Here is an 18,508-nt window from a genome sequence, read left to right on the forward strand (position 1 = left end):
CCCCCGCCCCCCATTTCCCAGCTGAATGTCCCTCACTCGTTGTGCTGGGGGTGGGCTGGCTGCTATCAGAAGAGTCTCCTTGGGGTACAGACAGGACCACGGGGCCAGCAGCAAGGATCCGGGGGCCAGGCTCAAGGGACCCGTGGTGGCCCCCAAACCCAGGAGTCCCACCTTCCTGCCAGGCCAGGCGCTCCCGATGGGCAGGAACAGGGGGTGCATGGTGCTGTAGACCTGGTGGCGTGTGTCAGAAGGGTGGGCTGGGGTAGGGGGTAAGGGGTGCCGGGCTACAGGTTTACCAGAGATGAAGGCCTCCGGGGATGTCAGTTTTTTGGTTCATCCCAGAAACCCAGCCAGGAGACCAGTTCCTTTGCTTTTTCTTGACAAAGCCACTGAGGAAAAACGGTCCAACAGTGGCTATCTTTCCAAAGTTCTCTCGGTTTTTCCCAAATTTGGAGGCTGAGTTGTTATGAGACCAAACAGGCTGGAACTCTCTGGCACATGGTTCCAGAGGGCTGAGGACTTGTCATCTCTCTGGCCAAACAGACCCAGCGCTTGGCCCCTAGACACCCCCGGCGCCTGGGGCATTTCTGGGCTCCGGCTGTTTAATTTGGTCTGGACAGAGCCCGGAGGCTCCGTTCAGCCTGGACCAGGAGATGGTCTAGAAGCTTCAAGTTTGTTGTCATTTTTTAAAGTGCTGCCAATGCCCAGAAATTTAGGCGAAGGGTCAAGAGGATGGTGGCCTTGGAATGTACACAGCGAGCCCCCCCCCCCATAGGACAGAGCAGGGGCTGCAGGGGAGGCGGGGCAGCCCCTGGGAATAAGGCTCCAACCTGCCTCTGTCATCTTTGTGTTTGGTGTTCTTCTCTGTTGACGCTCTGTCTCATATTCCTGAGTCTCTGACAGCCCCTCCCGGGATGCTGAGTGCCCGTAGTCTCCAGCCTTCTCTGCCCGCCAGGGTCTCTGGGCCAGCTGGGGAAGCCCATGTCTGCCCCAAGTTGCAAAACCCAGAGATTTTGCAAGGGGCCTGGCCTTGAACACATGAGTGTGCCCTCCCCACACACAGCTTAGAGCTTCCTGTGTCCCTGTCCCCAAGAGCGGGAGCCTCTGCCTTCAAACACTGGGAGGGCCAGGTGGCATGGGGGAGGGGAGGCAGGAGAGGTGACACCCCCCCCCACACCTCCTGTCCATTCCACTTGTCCTCTGGCTACAGCCTCCAAGGGACCATCTGGTTGGGGGTTCGATGGGTGTTCCCTGGGTACGGATGGGGGGCAAGGGTACCTCCAGGGCCTCAGGAGGGTCTTGCGGGGGATGGGCCGCGGTAGGGAGTGGGGTTTGCCTTGCCTCCTGAGCCTTTATAAGACTGAGCTGGGAGTTCCTGGGTCTGGTTTTTCCCTCTCAAACAAGGAGAGATTGGAACTCTGAGCTTTTTGCAGCCAGTGACCAGTCAGTTTTGATAGTTCCGTCTGGCTTTCTACCCCTCCAACCCGCAGCCTTCCCCTGCCTTACGAGGAGCGCCGGCTTATGGCTCTGCTGGCCGCTGGGGCGGCCTGGGGATCCCGGGCACCTCCTTGTGGGAGGTGCTGTGGCTGAGGGTCCCCCTGGGAGTGGGGAAGGAAGCCACTGGAACACAGACGGCCCCCTCTCTGCGGGACGTTAACTGATGGAACTTTTGGGCAGGAAGGGGGCATGGTGTCCTAGGCAGAGTGGGGCAGAGTGGGCCTAGATTCAGGCTGCCTCACCGTGCCCCCTCCCCCGTCTCCTGTGAGATGGAGATGTTTCTGGTTCTGCCCATCAGTGGCCAGCAGTCTCTGGCTCTGCAGACTCTCCTAGGCAGGATCTCAGCCTGGACCCTGCTGGCCCCTCCCTGGGCGCAGAAAGCCGACCTTGGGCAGGGCCGTCTCTCTGGCCCTCCTTTCCACGTGGGTGGGCAGTTTCCCTGTGAGGGGTAGGCCAGGCCTCTGCCCTGAGCCCCTGGAGACTGATATTATCTACAGTGAAAGCATACCAGTTTTCCTGGCTCCATCCCAGGCCCGAGGGGTGGCCTTTTCTGCTGTCCCCTGCCTCCTGTCCCCCATCACAGGTCAGGGGAGGAGTGCTCTGTGGAGTAGCTGGGTTTGGGTTTTTCCTTTCAGTTCAAAATGAAGTAAGTGCTGGAATCCCTCTGTCTCTGGTGGGCCAGGAGGAGGATGGCCAGGGTGGGAGAGACAGCTCATTCGTTTGTTTATTTAACAGCTATTTGTGGGCGCCAGCTAAGTGCTAGCTCTGTTCTACGTTCTGGGGGTGCAGGCATAAGCCCAGGAGAGGGGTAGGTTCAGGAAGGCTTCCTGGAGGAAGGGACACCCAAGCAGAGTGCTGGGTAGGAGTTTACTAGGTAAGGTCTCCAGGCAGATGGTGCTGGCTGGCTCCCGTTGCAATTTCTGTCAACTCGTAGTTTGTTTGGAAGACACTGTTATGCCCACACCTGGCACAGGTGCCCTTGGCACCGAGGTGGAAGGTGGTGGGAGGGGCCTGTGCTTTCCAGCATAGGTTGGGGCATGAAGAGGCTCCAGACTCCATCTTTCCTCCTGGTCAGAGAGCTGGGAGGGACTTGGGTGGTGCATATCCGGGTGGGAGAGGGGCCCGTGATGTATTCCTGTAGCGAGGGTGGAGTGGGTCTGGAGTGGCGAACTTTACTCCCCAGGCCTCCATCAGAAGACCTCAGAAAGGGCTGCGTTGCTTTTCTGCTAAACTACAAAAGAAACCCTGGGGCCCCTTGGGGGTGAGAATGGGAAGGCCCCATTCATACCTTTGCAGGTGCAGTGCAGAGGAGAGGGGAGAGGTGGGGTTGTGTCCCCTCCCTCCCTGGTGGCTGTCCCCACCCCGGCTCCTGGCCCTGGAGGAGGAGTTTGAGGGCAGCTGGGGGAGGGGTGGGGACACTGGTGAGCGCAGAAATCTTGCCCCTGCCCTGGCTGCAGCTCCAGTGAGGCAGGGCTCGGCGGGGTGGGGGGCAGCGGAGGAGAGTGGCACTCAAATATTTACATCTCTCCTAATATTTAGGAGATGGAGCCAGGCTCCTGCGAACAGCTGCCCTGGAGCCAGCTGGTGGGCTCTGGCCTCCCTCCTGAATTTTTTATCTCTGACCCAAGTCCCAGCCCTTCCGCTGTTCCCTCTTCTCTCGCAGGTACTTCCTTTGACGGTGCTGGTTCTTGCTCTTCGTAACCTTCTCCTTATTGAGCACCTACTACATGCCAGGCCCCGGGCTGGGCACTTTGTATCAAGGGTTCTTGGTCCTCCTGGAGCTCAGCAAGGTGGACAGGTCATGCAGGTCATGGCTGGCCCGAGGCCACGCTGGAAGGCAGACCCCAGTGCACCTGCCCCCCGGCCCCCCCAGTGCACCTGCCCCCCGGCCCCCCCAGTGCGCCTGCCCCCCGGCCCCCCCAGTGCGCCTGCCCCCGGCCCTTGCCTGTGCCGCCCCACAGGGCTGACCCTGCCTGGCCGGGATGGAAATGTCAGTCTACCTGGCAGTGGTGGGTGGCGACAGCTGTTTGTCCAGAGCCTGGGGTCTGGCAGGGGTTCCCTCTGCTCCCATCCCTGCCTCGTTGCTTTCCAGCTCCGTGACCACGTTTGTGACGTGGGAATCCCAGGGCCCATCTTGCAGGTGTGTGTCTGGGGCTCAGCACAGTACAGGTGCAGTGCTGGTGTGTAGCAGGCGCTGTACGATTTTAGAGCCTGGCTTTTAGGGGGCGGGGTGGGGTTGGAGGCAGTGCGGTGGGATGGTTCAGCATGCTGGCTCAGTTCGGCTTCACCCTTGCCCACGCTGTGATGTTGGGCTGGTCATTAGGCTCTCTGTGCCTTGGTTTCCCATCTCTAAAATGGGGATGAGAGTGAAATCTCTCCGTCTCCTGGAGATGATGGGAAGTGAATGAGCTAATGTAACAGAAGCCCTTAGGGTGGTGTCGGGTATGTGGTGAGCACACAGTAAACATTGACTGTTAAAGATTCAAGGCAACAAACACTTTTTAGAGACTCATAGGACATTCCAGGCAGGGCCCAAGGCCCTAGTGGAAAGTGGAACTGTCTTCGTCTGTAACAAAAAGACCACAGACTGGGCGGCTGACACAGCACACGTGTACTTCTCTCAGTTCTGGAGGCTGGACATCCGAGATCAAGACTCCGGCAGATTCATTTCATAGATGGCATCTTCTCACCGTGTCTGCACAGGTCGGAAGGGGAGAGAGAACTCTCAGGGGTCTCTTTTATAAGAGTGCTAATCCCGTGACGAGGGCTCCACCCTCGTGACCTAATCACCCCCAAGGCCCCCACCTCCTAATATCATCACCTTGAGGGGCAGCATTCAACTTGTGAATCAGCGGAGAGCACGTTCAGTGTGTAGCAGGGGCCGACATGGACGAGCCTGGCTCCTGCCCTCAGGAGGGTGAGAGCCTATTGGGAGGAATGTGATGGCCATTCTAGGGAGGAGGGGGAGGCTGGCTGGAGGCTGGCTGGGGCACTGGACGCTAGCACTGGGCCTCTCTCCTGCCTGTTTCCTGGGGCAGGTGAGTTAGCCTGGAGGCCCTGGGTGGCTTTGACCTTCTCTAAGGTGCACGTACTGCGGGCCTTGGGCAGGTTTGGGGGCCTTGTGACTGACATGCCCCCTCGTCACACGGGCCTTTGCCCCAGCAGAGCCCAGTATACATCCTTTGGTCTGTGACCGACCCAGGGGCTGAATGTGGCAACCGAGGCTGGACCTTGGGTGCCTTGGGGGAAGGTGGGGCGGGCAGAGCTGCTGGCCTGGGGTGCTTAGGGTTTCCTTCTTGTAGGATTCTCAGGAGGGGGATGGAGAGAAGGCTTGTGAGCCCACGGGAGGGCAGAGGTCCTCACCCACCTGCCCCCTAGACATACCCTGGGGTGCCAGGCCCACCCATCCTTCCTGACAGAACCTCCAGGAGGCGGGGACAGTCTATTTTTTATTTTTTATTATTATTTTTTTTTGTGGTACGCGGGCCTCTCACTGCTGTGGCCTCTCCCGTTGCGGAGCACAGGCTCCGGACGCACAGGCTCAGCGGCCATGGCTCCCGGGCCCAGCCGCTCCGCGGCACGTGGGATCTTCCCGGACCGGGGCACGAACCCGCGTCCCCTACATCGGCAGGCGGACTCTCAACCACTGCGCCACCAGGGAAGCCCCGGTCTATTTTTTAACAAGCTCCAGGAATGATTCTCATCATCAGTTGGAGCTGAGAATGATCTGGAACCAGAACTTTAGAACCACAAAGGAATTTGGATAACGAGTGCAAGAATGTATAGAGATGTGGGCTGCGCGATGCTGCAGGAGAAAAGCCTGGAGCCGTGTCTCCACGAGCCTGCTTTCAAAATATTTATATATACCCTCAGTGAAAAGATTGGAAGGACGTTTTCCAAACTATTGATAGTGGTTATCTGGGTCATGGGTTTATATACGTTTTTTCCTTCGTTTCTCCGTGTTTTGCAGATTTCCTGCATTGCACATACATTTTCTGTATTGCTTTTAGAGTCAGGAAAAGAGCAATAGATATTAGTTTTTAAAGTTCATTGTCAGAAAGAAAAACAACTCACCCAACCCGATCTCCCAGCCCAGTTTGAGAGACTCAAAGTGACTAGTCCCCTGGCCGATGGTGGCCGAGCCAGGACCCCTGGGTCCCACTGGCTCTTTCCAGCTCTGGGTTGGGGTGCTGGGTGGAGTGAAGCTTTTGCCCAAGCGCGCAGGCTGTGGGACCACCTCTGCAGGCACCGCCGGCAGCTGCATGTTCGGCTGCAGAGGAATGTGGCCAGAGCCTTGGTCCTCGACCTCGGCCCAGATGGGAGGTGGGCTGGCCGGGCCCCTCCAGCTCTGCTGAGTGTCTGGAATTGCTGGGCCTGTGTCGCAGGAGCGATGAGAGAAACTTGGAGCTGGTGGCAGACCCCAAAATGGCCCTCATGGGGTCATTCGGTGTCCCAGCTGGAAGAGACCAGGATGCTGAGGCCGGAGGGGTCAGCTGCCTGGCTCGGGTGGGGCGTAGACGGTACTCGTGACAACTCTGTGCATCGTCTAGCAGCCCCCAGCTCTGGGCTGTCTGCAGAGCCCCCCGCGCACCGCCCCCCCAGACCCTCCTCCACCTAGCAGTTCTGCTGAGGACAACTTGGCTGAAATTCTCCATTTTTTGTTAAGAAAAGAATTACTCCCACCTGCAGCCCTGTTTCCTGAAGGCGCTTTCTCTGTGCTGCTCCGGACCTCCCCCACCCAGGAGCTTTCAGGCTGGGGGGTTGGTTGTGTCCCTGGTGACGTAGGGGACCCGGGCAGTTTCCTGGTGTGTGTATGAGGGGCGGCTTAGCCCTCTCTGCCCCATGGCCCCTGCAGCTGGGGGCCGGAAGGGCCTGGCTGTCCGGGGGCTTTGCAGGGTGGGAATTGGGGAGGTGGTGATTGGCAGCTTGGGCCCCGCGTGGCTGGCAGCCAGGTCAGAGGTTATGGGGCTGAGTTGGTGGTATGGGTGGTAGGGGCGGGGGTGGGCCTCTCGGAGCACTCTGTGGTGCAGCGGGTTTGGAGTTTACTGTATACCACAGTATGCCACAGTTTACCGTATGCCACAGCTCTCATCTTTGCCCTCTCCCTCAGGCCAGAAGCAGAACTGAGAGGTGGTCAGTTTGGGGCTGTGGCTCTGCGGGGTGTGGGTAGTTCACCTGTCCACCCGCAGCTGCGCAGGCCGGTGGCGGAAGGCTCCCACACTGCCTGCCCCAGAGGCCCTTCCTCTCTTGGGAAGAAAGTGTGGGTGGACCAGAGGCCGCCTTACAGGGTCATATTTAAGGCTGGTCACCCTCCGAGAATGGTCGGGGCACAGTGCCCACCCTGCCCAGAAGACAGGTCTGTTCTGACTTTCGGGAGGTTTTTGCCTAAACCTGTGGGGGGCAGGTGAACACTCAGAGGCTCAAAGAACAAACGTAAAGAGAAAAGAGTAAGTGGGTCGCTGCCTGGAAGCCGCGGCTGGGTGGCCCCTGGAAGGTGCAACAGAAAAACAGAACAGCTGTGTGGCCAGTTCAGAGGCGGGGGGCAGAGATGGGTGAGGGGCTGGGAGTCCGAAGGAGCATGTGAGTGTCCTGTGGCCGCAGCAAAGACCACAGGCTGGGGGCTTAAAGCACAGTTCTGAGTCCAGAAAGTCCAAATTCAAGGTGTGAGTGGGGCTGGTTCCTCCTGCCCAGCCTCTCCCCCCAGCTCCTGGAGGGGCTGGCGAACCGTGGTGCCCTTGACTAGTAGACACATCCCCCCAGTCTCTGCTCCCTGTGCCTCCGTGTCTCTCTCTCTGCCTTTTTTTAAAAAATAAATTTATTTATTGACTTATTTTTGGCTGCGTTGGGTCTTCGTTACTGCGCGTGGCTTTTCTCTAGTTGCAGCGAGCGCGGGCTACTCTTGTGTGTGGGCTTCCCATTGCGGTGGCTTCTCTTGTTGCGGAACACGGGCTCTAGGCATGCAGGCTTCAGTAGTTGTGGTGTGTGGGCTCAGTAGTTGTGGCGCACGGGCTTAGTTGCTCCGCGTCATGTGAGATCTTCCCGGACCAGGGCTCAAACCCGTGTCCCTTGCATTGGCAGGCGGATTCTTAACCACTGCGCCACCAGGGAAGCCCTGTCTCTGCTCTTATGAGGACACTCACTCTCAGATTTTGGATCCAACCTAAATCCAGGGTAATCTAATCTCAAGGCTCTTAATTATATCTTTAAAGACCCTATTTCCAAATAAGGTCACGTGCACGGCTTCTGGGGGTTAGGACACGGAACAGTCTTGGGGGGCCCCATTTGCCCTCTGCATCAGCCCTCCTTGGGGGCAGCAGAGTGGGTGTGAGTCGGGAGGCCAGGCTTGGACGGGCTTAACGGCGTGACTTTGACCGATGGTCTCCGCAGGCCTCGGCCTCCCCGTCTGTATCCCCCGAGCGTGAGGGTGCCCCGTCTCCGATCCTCTGCCTGGTGGTGCAGCCGGGCCTAGAGGCCTTGCCTGGCTTGCTTTCGGTTTCCAGGGTTCTCCCCGAGTTCCAGGTGGCTGTGTGGAGTCGGCCAGGATCTGGCCGTTCCTGGTGAGAGCCTGGTAAGGCCTCGAGAGGAGCCCTGGAGGTGGCCTCACTCAGGCCCCACCAGGGCTCTTTGGAACAGCTGGGCAGCCCCTGGGAGCCCCTTCCAGAATGTCCTCAAGGTCCAGCCGTGGCCTGTGTCACACAACAAGCCCTCTTCCTCCTGTCAGTTTTCTGGACTCTTCCTTCTCTGCAAGGCCCCCTCTACCCCTGTGTCCTTGAGGGTAGAGACCAAGTCCTCCTGGACCCTCGAGTCGGCCTTCGTGCCTGCAGGGCTTTGCGGTCACAGAGGCTCCGTCCTCTCGCCCAGCGGAGCTTGGCTAGTTTGGGGTCATGCGCTGTGACCCGCTCCATTCCTCGGGAGGCCTGGGGAGCAGCTGGACTCCTGGCTGCTGCTCTGACCGGGGCCTGAACTCTGCTCTCTAGGGTCACCGTCCCCTGTAATTAGGCCAGAGCTCATATGGGCCTGGGCAGCACCCGCCTGCGCCCGCCCTCAGGCCACAGCACAGAGAGCTGCAACTGTCCCTCTGGCGTGATGAATGGAGGGCTCCAGCTGGGCCCAGCAGCCCCTGGTATTAGGGTTTTGTTTTGGGTGGGTTTTTTTTGCATTTTTAAGTGTTTCTACCATTTCCTGCGGCAGTCAGCAGGATGGTTCCTCTTCCCGGCGGATAGGGAACAGCAGCTCCACCAGGATGGACTGTCACGCTGACCAGCAGCCTGGCAGCCCAGCCCGGTGCCGTGGAGCTGAGACCACCGGGTGCACCCGGGGGGTCTGGGGTCCTGCTCTGCGCCCAGCTCAGTCGTGTGGGAAAGAGCCAGCAGGGGCGCGGGCGGCTGAGAGCAGGCCAGCTTGTTCGCAGAGTCTTTTCGTGGACGGGAGGATCCTTGCGCTGTGGTCGGGGGGTGGGGGTGGGGCTGGGGGAGCGGAACCCTCCTGTTGGGGGAGGGGCTGTGCTCCAACCTGGAGCCAGGGCTTCCGGGGCAGCCCAGAGGGGCGTTGCGGATTAAAGGGCCCTGTAACCTTTGAGCCCTCGGAGCTGCAGCCCGTGGCTTTGGTTTCGAAGTCAGTCCCCTCCCAGGGGCTCCCTCCTGCCCTCCTTCGCTGCCATTTATCAGGGGACCTTTGACCCTCGGAGGCCAGAAAGGTCCTCTGTCCCCTCCTCTCCCCGCAGGCTGGGCTGCACCTAGGCCCTCCTCCTCGGCCTTTCAGGAAGCCTGGTCACCACCACCCCCAGCGTCCCCACCCTGGGTCAGGAAATTCTTCCCCTATCTGGCCCGCATCTCCTCACACGCGGCTTCAGCCCCGTTCCGAAGCCCCGTTCCGTCTGTCCTTTTAGTGGAGAGAGCCCACAGCTGGCCTAAGAGGGGGAGGACAGATGGGTCTAAATGTGCTCATGTTCCCATAACTTTAACTTCATCGAGGAAAGAAGGAAGTCCAGTGTCTTAGGGTGACTGTTAAAGTCTGCCCGGAATGACCCCGGTGTCGCCAGAACCAGGGGGACCGGTAGATGGCCGGAGCGAGAAGCGGCCCCAGGCTGAGAAGTGGCTTCCTCGGAGCGTTTGCTGTGGTTTTTCTCTGTGTTGAGAGATTTCCTGAAGCAGAAGTTGCTATGTGGCTGTCCCATGGTGCCTGCCAGGGTCTCCACTGTCAGGTTGCTCCCCGACCCTGAGAGCCGTCACCCCAAGACCCTTCTCTGACGGCAGGGAGGGGAACACGGGTAATGAACCCGCCTTAGGTAGGCCGACCAGATAATTCATTGCCCCCATGGGGACCCTGTTGGGAATGAACAGGGCACCCTGATGGATGACAGTGGAACAACGGGTGTGAGCTGGGACGTCCCAGGTGGGCTGGATACAAGGGCCCTGCCCCAGGAAGATGGGGGCGAGGCTCCGAGGCCAGCGGGCAGCCAGCGGCAGGAAGGGGCTGCTGGCCCAGGCGTTGGCAGCTGTGAAGGTCTGGGGTGACCTGATGGCTGACGCAGGCTGAGCGGGGAGAGGTCCTTCCTGCCAGCCAGCCCAATTCCAGGGCACCCATGTGCCCCTCCCCGAGCTGGTGAGTCACTGCGGAAAGTAGCTTTGGCATCAACAGAGGCTGAGGAGGCTGAAGAGAAAGGCCACGGCAGCCGAAAAATCTGTTCTCTTGATGCGTGAATTTCCTGCGGCTGCAAAGTGCCACAGACTGGGGAGCTTCAAACATAGCAATGTGGTTGGTCTCTCCCAGGTCTAGAGGCCAGAAGTCGGATGTCGGGTGTGGGCAGCATTGGTTCCTTCTGGGGACTCCGAGTGAGAGCCTCTTCCAGGCCCCTCTCCCAGTTTCCAGCGACCCGAGAATCCTCGGCGTCCCTTGGCTTGTGTACGCGTCCCTGCACCTTCACACGGCCTTCTCCTCTGTGTGTCTTCCTTTCTGTATCTTACGAGGACACCTGTCATGGAGTTAGGGCCCACCCTAATGGGGGATGATCTCACTTCGAGATCCTTGCCTTAATTACATCTGCAAAGACCCTTTGCCCACATCACATTCACAGGTTCCGGGAGTTAGGACTCAGACCATTTTGGGGGCCACTGTTGGACCGGTGTCCTCTGCAGATGGCATGAGGTTTGGAAGCCCTGGGAAGGAATCGGACAGGACCCATTCTGGGTGGATTACGCTGTGTAGCTGGGCTGGGGAGGGCTGGTTCTGCCTGTGTCCTTGTAGCCAGGGCGCTAGGGAGCTTTTTCCAGGGAGAAGGTAACGTAATGAATTTGGGGATTAAGAGAAGGTCTGGAATCCGAGGGCTGGCTGTTGACCACAGCTGCCACTGGGCTCCCTGCTCGTTGTGAGGGGTCTTGTTCGTGTCCCGAGTTGAGGGGGCCAGGGATCACCTTTGCGCTCTTTTTGTGCCTGGAAATGTCATGGGCTGGAAGGGCTGCGCGGAGGCTCCCCCTGCGGTGAGTGGCAGCCTGGGAAGGGAGGAGGGGGCCTGTTGCTTTCTCTTGGCCCAACTTGGGAACCCAACTGGCAGGCACGGCAGACCTCCTTCCCACGTCGCTGTTCCAGGGTGGGCCGTGGGCCAGGGCTCCTGAGGGGGAGGCTGTGAGAAGCAGGAAGGCCCCCTGGGGTGCCCGTGTCCTAACAGCCAAAGTAAAAGACAGTCCTCAAAATAAACTGCAGGGTGGAGGGGTGACCTCACATCTTCCACCTGGGCGCTAAGACCCCCCGGGGAACTTCCAGTTCTCAGGGACACTGGGCTCGCCCCGCACGGCCCCTCAGGGCCGAGTGAAAGTGGCTCATCTTGGTGCTGTCGTCCAGAGCGCGCCGGCCATCCCTGCGGGACTGTGCAGGGTGCTGCGATGCAGGCCTGCATCTGGTCAGGGCCCGGAGCAGGGGCTGTGTGCCGCCTTCAGCCACGTGTGCAGCTGAGCCCAGGGCGGCCGGTGCCCTCGGCCAGCACGCCGGGACCCGGAGCCGGAGCGGGAAGCAGGACGGGGCTGGCACTGGACAGGGTTCTTAGGCTGCCGCTGGCCCTGCAGCCCAGCCAGGCCTGCCCAGGGAGGGCAGGGGAGAGGCCCGAGGGGAGGATTCTGAGCTGTGAGTGCCAGGCTGGGCCTTGTCTCTTCCTTTGTTTGGGCTTTGGCTGGTTTCTTGTGTTTCTCAGTGGGAAACCCAGGGCCACCCGCTGACAGTGCTGTTTACTGGTGTCCCTGTCCAGGCTCTGCTTAGCCACTGTGTCTATTTTAAGCCCTTCCTTTTGGACTATTTTTCTTCCTGAGGACACCCCCTCCCACTTTCCCCATCTGCATCCTCTTCCCTGCCCTGAGCCTGCCGCCCCCCACCTGCTCTCACCTGCCCTCTCAGCCCTGCCCCTCCTCCACTGCCCGCCCCCAGGCAGTTCCTGAGACAAGGATTCAGGTGGGAGGTGATCCCAGGTGGTCCCCAGGCATGGGAGTGCTGGGGGACCCTGCACCAAGCCCCCCAGAGTGTTTGACCTCCAGTTACTGCCTAAAGGCTGTGTGCCAGGGAAGCACTGTTAACCCCTTCCTGCCTTCCGGGCCTGGGCACCCGGGGGGGCGCCGGGGGAGGCCCTCGAGCACAAGGGAAGATACTGGCCGTGGGTGTGATGGACATGGGTAAGGCACGTGCAGCCTCGGCCACCAGTGGGGTGACCACACATGCACGTGTGCACACCCACCCCCCGGGGTGCACACACAGAGGGCAGTTATACCAACAACAGTCGTGATAGCTGCCCGGGCACCACTGTGTCAGCGCCTCAGCACCACACGTGGGGAAGCAGATGCCCGGAGGTGGCTGTGGTTGTGCCGCCCCCCGTTTGAGCCCCTGCATTAGGCCCTGAAAGTAAGAGTCTGACGTGCATCCAGGCTGCAAGGCCCCCACGTCCGGCCAGCTCTCGGCTCATCCGAGGCCCGCAGGGCCTTTGTCCTGCCCTGCCCTCTGCCTGGGATCGTCCCCCTTGCCCTGCCCTGCCCGGTTTTCCCCAGTGAATTTGTTCTTTCGCCTGGACCAGATCTTGCTTTTGTGGCCTTGGGTTCCTTTCCTCCGGAGGATTGTTATTTCAGGGACCGGCCCGTTGGCCCACCGATTCCTGTTCCATCTTCCCTGCTGCCCTGGAGGGAGCTTGTCCGCCCAGCTGCAGCCCCAGCTCCCTGTCCTCGCGGGAGAGCAGGAACTGGGGGGTTGCCTCCAGCCCACCCCAGGGGTCGCACACGCTCCGGACTCACTCTGTGAGTCTGATGGCCCATGCACTTAGCTTCGGGGTTGACTTTTCCTGTGACCTTTCCCTGCAGCCTCAGGCCAGGGAGCAAGGAGGTGTCCTTCGCCTGGCACCCTGTGTTTCCTGGGTGTCTCACCCTGGCTCCCAGGTCGCCACTGTTTCTCAGGACAGAACCTGCTTTGCTGCCGCCTGGAAGAGACTCACTTTCACCAGGGCCATGCTACTGGAGCCCGAGCCCAGAATCAGACCCCTGAGCTGGGCAGTGGCCACGTTGCTCCTCCCACTGGAGCTGACCCTGGCTTTGTTTTGACCTTGTTCTCTAACGTTTCTTTGCGTGACATTTGTCCCAGGCTGGAGCAGGGCTTTGTGGCTCAGCTCGTGTCCCCTCCCCAGACTGAGGCCCGCGGTGTGATCCAGGAAGTGTTCCTGGAGCGGGGAGAGGTTTGCGGGCAGGCAGCGTGCCTGTGGTCAGAGCGGGGGCCCTCACAATGGCCTCTTGTGTGCGGCACATTCCTCCTTAAACAGGCCCAGATCCAGGCTGCTCCTGCCTCGACCCCCATGTGCACGACGACGGGCGGTTTGCATCTGGCCAGGTGGCCTGGCCTCTGCAGCGGCCGAGACCGTAGGTGTTTGATGGACCGGGAGAGGCTGGGCCGGAGGTGCAGTTATCCACACCCTCCCCCTCTTCGTAGCGAGGTTTGTTTTTTAAGAGCAGTGCTGATGGTTTTATCCCCTGAAAATATGAAGTGACCCACATTAGCATAGGCACCTTGGGAAAAGGCAGGAAAGTGTAATGAATTAAACGGCCACCTTAATTCCATCCAGAGGCGGCCGTTTTCCTCGAATGTGCGTGCACCCTGCACATGTGTGTGTGCGATGAATCCAGGCCCGTGCATGCAGCTTGGATTCTGCTATTTTTACTTAGTATTCTCAGCATTTCTCAGCTTCAGAACCGTGATTTTGATGACTTTGCAGGACTCTGGCATATGGGTTCAGAAAACTCTACGTAAACTCGAATTGTTTCCAGCATTTGCTGTTTTAATGCTGATGCAGACATCCCGTACATAATCTTTCTGTACGTCTGATGATTTCCTGGGGGTAAATTCCCAGCAGTGGGCCAAAGGGCACGGCAGTCCCCAGGCTCATGTGCTCGTGGGGAAGGGCTGACTGGGGCCGAGGAGGGCTTTGGGGAGCAAGCGGTGTTCAAGCCCGGCTTTGGGGGTTCTTGACTTCACGAGAGGGAGAACGGGGGCGTTCCCATTTGGGAAATGGTGTGAGGATGGGTGGGCCCCCCGTGCCCTGTGGGAGATGTCAGTCCTTTTCCCTCCCAGCGGCAGTTCGGGGACCCTCCCAGTACAGCCTGGTCCCATGTTTGTTTGGTGCCCCGCAGCCATGCCGTTTGTCCTGTCCAGCTTCGGGGCGGGGGTGTGGGGGTCTCTTGCCTGCCCTCTGAGGGCATCTAGCATCCTGCAGACAAAAGAGGAAGCAGCACAGCGCCACTCCCCACTGCCCTGGTCCAGTGAAAGGCCACTTTTCTGCCCGTCGGTCCGCCATCAGATGCGGTTACGTAGGGGCCTCCAGTCTGCACTCTTGCCGGCTTCCTCGGCCGCACTTGGACCCCCTGGGCTGCCTCTCCGCAGGGAGAGGGGAGAAGAGTAAAGTGGAAAAAAGCACCCACTGCCGTGGTGGATTATAGCCATTCTCCACGGAGGAAGTGGAAGGAGTTTCCAGGGTGAGTCTGACCCTGGAAAGGGAGGGGTGGCTGTGCGTGTTGGGGCAGGACCTGGAGCGTGTGTTTAGGACTTCCGTTGGGGGACGGGATGCTGGAGGACCCTGTCCTGCCAGCTTCGTGACAAGCCGTCTCCTAACTCTTCCCAGCTGGGTGCTAATTGTGTCATGACATCCTCTGTATAGAGGCGGCTGCTCCTAGGGCATCCCTCGCACAGCCTGCCTTAAAAAATGATCTTTGGTTTCATCACCAAATATTCCGGTGTAAATCGAGAGCAATGTTATTCTCGTGACGACTTCTCCCACCGTCTGGGGTTTTGTGTGATTCCCGAAGGAGTCAGCTTTTCCTCCTCTGGGTGCCTGATACAGCAGTTCTGGGTGCCTGATACAGCAGTTCTGGAGCTCGGCCACGCTTCCATTGGTCCATCCGTTGGACGTTTCTACTTCTTCTTCTTTTTTTTTACGTTTTGGCCACACCTCGCGGCTTGCGGAATCTTAGTTCCCTGACCAGGGATTGAACCCGGGCCCACGGCAGTGAAATCGCTGAGTCCTAACCACTGGGCCGCCACGGGAAGTCCTTGGACATTTCTTGAGTGGGGCTGGGTGCAGAGTGGGCGTGACAGCACCAGCGGGAAGGGCCCCAGACAATCTTGTAGCCCAGAGGTTTCATCCCTCCAACGGTCCCTGTGTTAACTCCCTGTGGCTGATGTAACAAATGACCACAAACAATGTGGCTTAGACAACAGAAATTTACTCCCATGGTTCTGGAGGCCAGATGTCCAAAAGCAAGGTGTTGGCAGCACCACCTTTCTCCAAAGCTTCTAGGAGAGAATCCTTCCTGGCCTCTTCCAGCTTCTGATGGCTCCAGGCATCTTTGGCTTGCGGCTGCATCACTCCAGTCTCTGCCTCTGTTGTCACATGACCTTCTTCTCCGTGTCTCTCAGATCTCCCTCTTCTTTCTCTTATAAGGACACTTACCGGACTTAGAGCCCACCCTAAATCCAGGCTAATCTCATCTTGAATCCTTACCTTGATTACATCTGCAAAGACTTTTTCTAAGTAAGGTCACATTCACAGGTTCTGGGGCTTAGGACTTGGACGTAGCTTTTAGGTTGGCGCGGCGCTGGGGGCGGGGGGGACGACACTGTTCAATTCCCTACAGAACCTTAGAGGAAAGTGAAACTTCTCAAGCTGAGATGGGGTTGAGGGCCTGGTGCCTCCCTGCTCTGGGCCCACAGTTACAAACCTGTGATCCTGTCTGGCCTTTACGTTGTGTAGAAGAAGCGCCCGAGGCCCAGGAAGGGCTGGAGGGCTGGCTCGTGGTGTAACAGAGGAGAGGACTCCGGCTCTCTTCCCAGGGAGCCCCCCTCCCCCGAAGTCAGTCCCGGCAGCCTGGGATGATCCGGATGACACGGGAGGGAGTGGCGTGAACTGCACGGGGCCACCACGGCAGGCTTTGGGAGGAGGCAAGAGTGAGCCTGGCTTTGGGGGGGGACTTGAAATCCTTGGGTGGGGGCAGCGCTTGTTTTTGGGGATGGCGTATGCCATCAAGAACCCCCAACAGCCCTGGATGTTTGCTGAGCAGGGACCGTCCTGATGGTGGGAACAGCCCTTGTCCTCTCAGAGAGAACTAGACGAATGGGGGTGTTGGTGCTGGCCGGTGAATGCCTGGATAGACGATACAGCCGAGGGCTAAGCATGCGGACAGTGTGGGCCCAGGGGGTGGCATGTGCCAGGAAGAAGCACAGAGCAGCCCAAGAGAGGAGGGGGTGGCGGATGGGGCCGGGTTTGTGCGTTCTGTGTAGACTTTGTGTTCCGGGGAGCAGTGATCTGTGTGCCGGCCAGTCTGGTTCCAAGTCATCGCCGAATCGGGCCTCCCGACTCAGGGAGGCCTTTGCTTTGGCGCAGGGTCTTAATTCATGAGTTGCAGTTGGAGGGTCATTCAAATGGGCTCCCCAAGAAAGGGGGCTCTCCAAACAGGGGCACAGATCTTGTCGGGACTCCCAGGAAAAGGTCGTCTTATTCCCGTGGGGCAAACCTGGGAAAGAGCCCTTACCCACCTAGGTCCTGTTCTCCCAACTTGGCCCCAAGGAGCTGACACCAAGTACTCTTGGACATGCACATGCCTAGGCGGGTGGGGTGTGGACCCCTCCTCGAGGGAGCTCACAGACAGACAGGAGCCACTATCGGGGACAGTTTGGACAGTGCTCTCGGGGCGAGGGTAGACCGGATGTCTCGGGAGGCCCTGGGAACCATGAGAGGACAGAGTTCCGGGCACTCAGCCCTGGACTTTCTGGCCAGTTTAGCAGGCACTTGACCTCTCCCTGGGCACTTGAGGCTTCTTTGGACGGGCAGTTTGTACCCTGCGTATCTTGCTGGACAGCCCCCGGTGAGAGGCAGAGCTGCGCCAGCGGGGGTCCTTGCACAGGCACACCCCTGCCGCGCTTGGCCGTCTGCCTTATCAACCCGAGGTCACGGCAGGGCCCACTGGCCGAGTGCAGCCCTTGGATGTGATTTCCTTTGACCGCACAGTGTTTTTAAAGGGGTTGTTTTGCTTTGTTTGTGCCAGCATTTAAAAATCAGGAGATAACATATTAAAAAAACACAGATTTTCAGATTCTCTTGAATCCGGAGCTCTGGCCACATTGCACACACATGCCTGCTTGGCCGCAGTGAAGCTGGACAGCAGGTGTGTCCCTGAGTCAGTGCGTGGTGAGGCGCCCGCTCCCGAAATCTGCACATTTCCCATCCCTGCAGGGCCTCTGGGATGGTCGAGCTCTGTGACCCGGGGTTTTGTGAAGGAGGTGTGCCCAGGGCTTAGACAGGGTCCCCCAGGGGTGTCACGTTTGGGAAACTGGTAGTTCCGGCAGCCAGGTATCAGGGTCTGGGGTCTCCTTTGCTTCCCTACATCCAGTGCTTCAGAGCACACATGCCCCTGGCCACCCACCCACTCAGCCACCCGCTACACCTTGGTCTTCTGAAGGAGGTAATGTCCACGGGGAAGAGACGAGGGCTGTGTTGGAATTTGGAGGAAGGAAGACTGGAGGGAGGGGCTGCTCAGAATGGCCCTGAGAGCTGGTGTGAGGGGCTGGGGACCAGCTGCGGGCTGGGGGAGGAAATTGTGGGGGGGATCCCTGTAATCCTGGGCTCCTGGGGCTGTGAGGTGAGGTGGGGAGGGGGGTGGGAGAGACACTGTGGGTCGCTGAGGGCGCGCCGTGGGCCCGGCTGGGAAGGAGCTGGGACATGTTCCTGCCCCGCGGGCCCCTTCCCACTCTGGTCCTTATAACCGGGAGCAGCTGGTTCTCGTTTGCAGCACAGCTGCAGGAACCGTGGGGATAGTGGCTTCTCAGGCAGCGTCCCCACCGCCTTGGAGGGAGCAGATCCTGGCGGAGATGGTGGGTGGACGGGTGGAAATGCTGGGCTGTGGGGTGGGAGTTGGGTGGTCAGTGTGCTGCGTGGGCCCAGGTCCGGCTGGGGCAGGTGGTATAGGATGGAGGCAGAAGCAGCCGGTGTGAGGACTAAGAAAGGCAGCGGTGTGAGCTTCGCCCAGGATCTCCATTATTCCACCAGAAAGGAGTAAGAACCCTGGGCCTGGGAGTTAGACGCATCTTCCGGCTCTGCTACTCACCCCACGCCACTGGGCACTTGGCTTAAGCACCTGGGCCTCAGTTTTCCCATCTGTATCAGGGGATTATAGCATCCTTTACACCATGGGGTTAGGGTGGGGGGGTAAGTGTGGTTATGCACAGTAAGCCCAATGCCTTGCCTGTGTTAAAAGTTCCAGCGTTGGCTGTCCTTGCTGTTACTGATATGGTGGTGACATTCCCATTGAGATTCTTTTCTTTTTCTCTAGTGAATTTTTGTATTTATTTATTTATATTTATTTGGCTGCGCCGGGTCTCAGTTGCGGCACGCGGGATCTTTTTAGTTGCGGCATGCATGCGAAATCTGGTTCCCTGACCAGGGATCGAACCCGGGCCCCCTGCATGGGGAGCGCAGAGTCTTAACCACTGGACCACCAGG

At 59.1% G+C, this 18,508-nt stretch overlaps 1 protein-coding gene across 3 annotated transcripts in view; it reads left to right on the forward strand.

Moving 5' to 3' along the window:
- The window catches only part of SEPTIN9 (septin 9), a 165,253-nt gene that overhangs the window by 66,514 nt on the left and 80,231 nt on the right, over positions 1–18,508 (forward strand). The gene's annotated exons all lie outside the window — the stretch shown is intronic.

Source organism: Leucopleurus acutus (assembly GCF_964270905.1).
Source record: "Leucopleurus acutus genome assembly, chromosome: 19".
Taxonomy (NCBI): domain Eukaryota; kingdom Metazoa; phylum Chordata; class Mammalia; order Artiodactyla; family Delphinidae; genus Leucopleurus; species Leucopleurus acutus.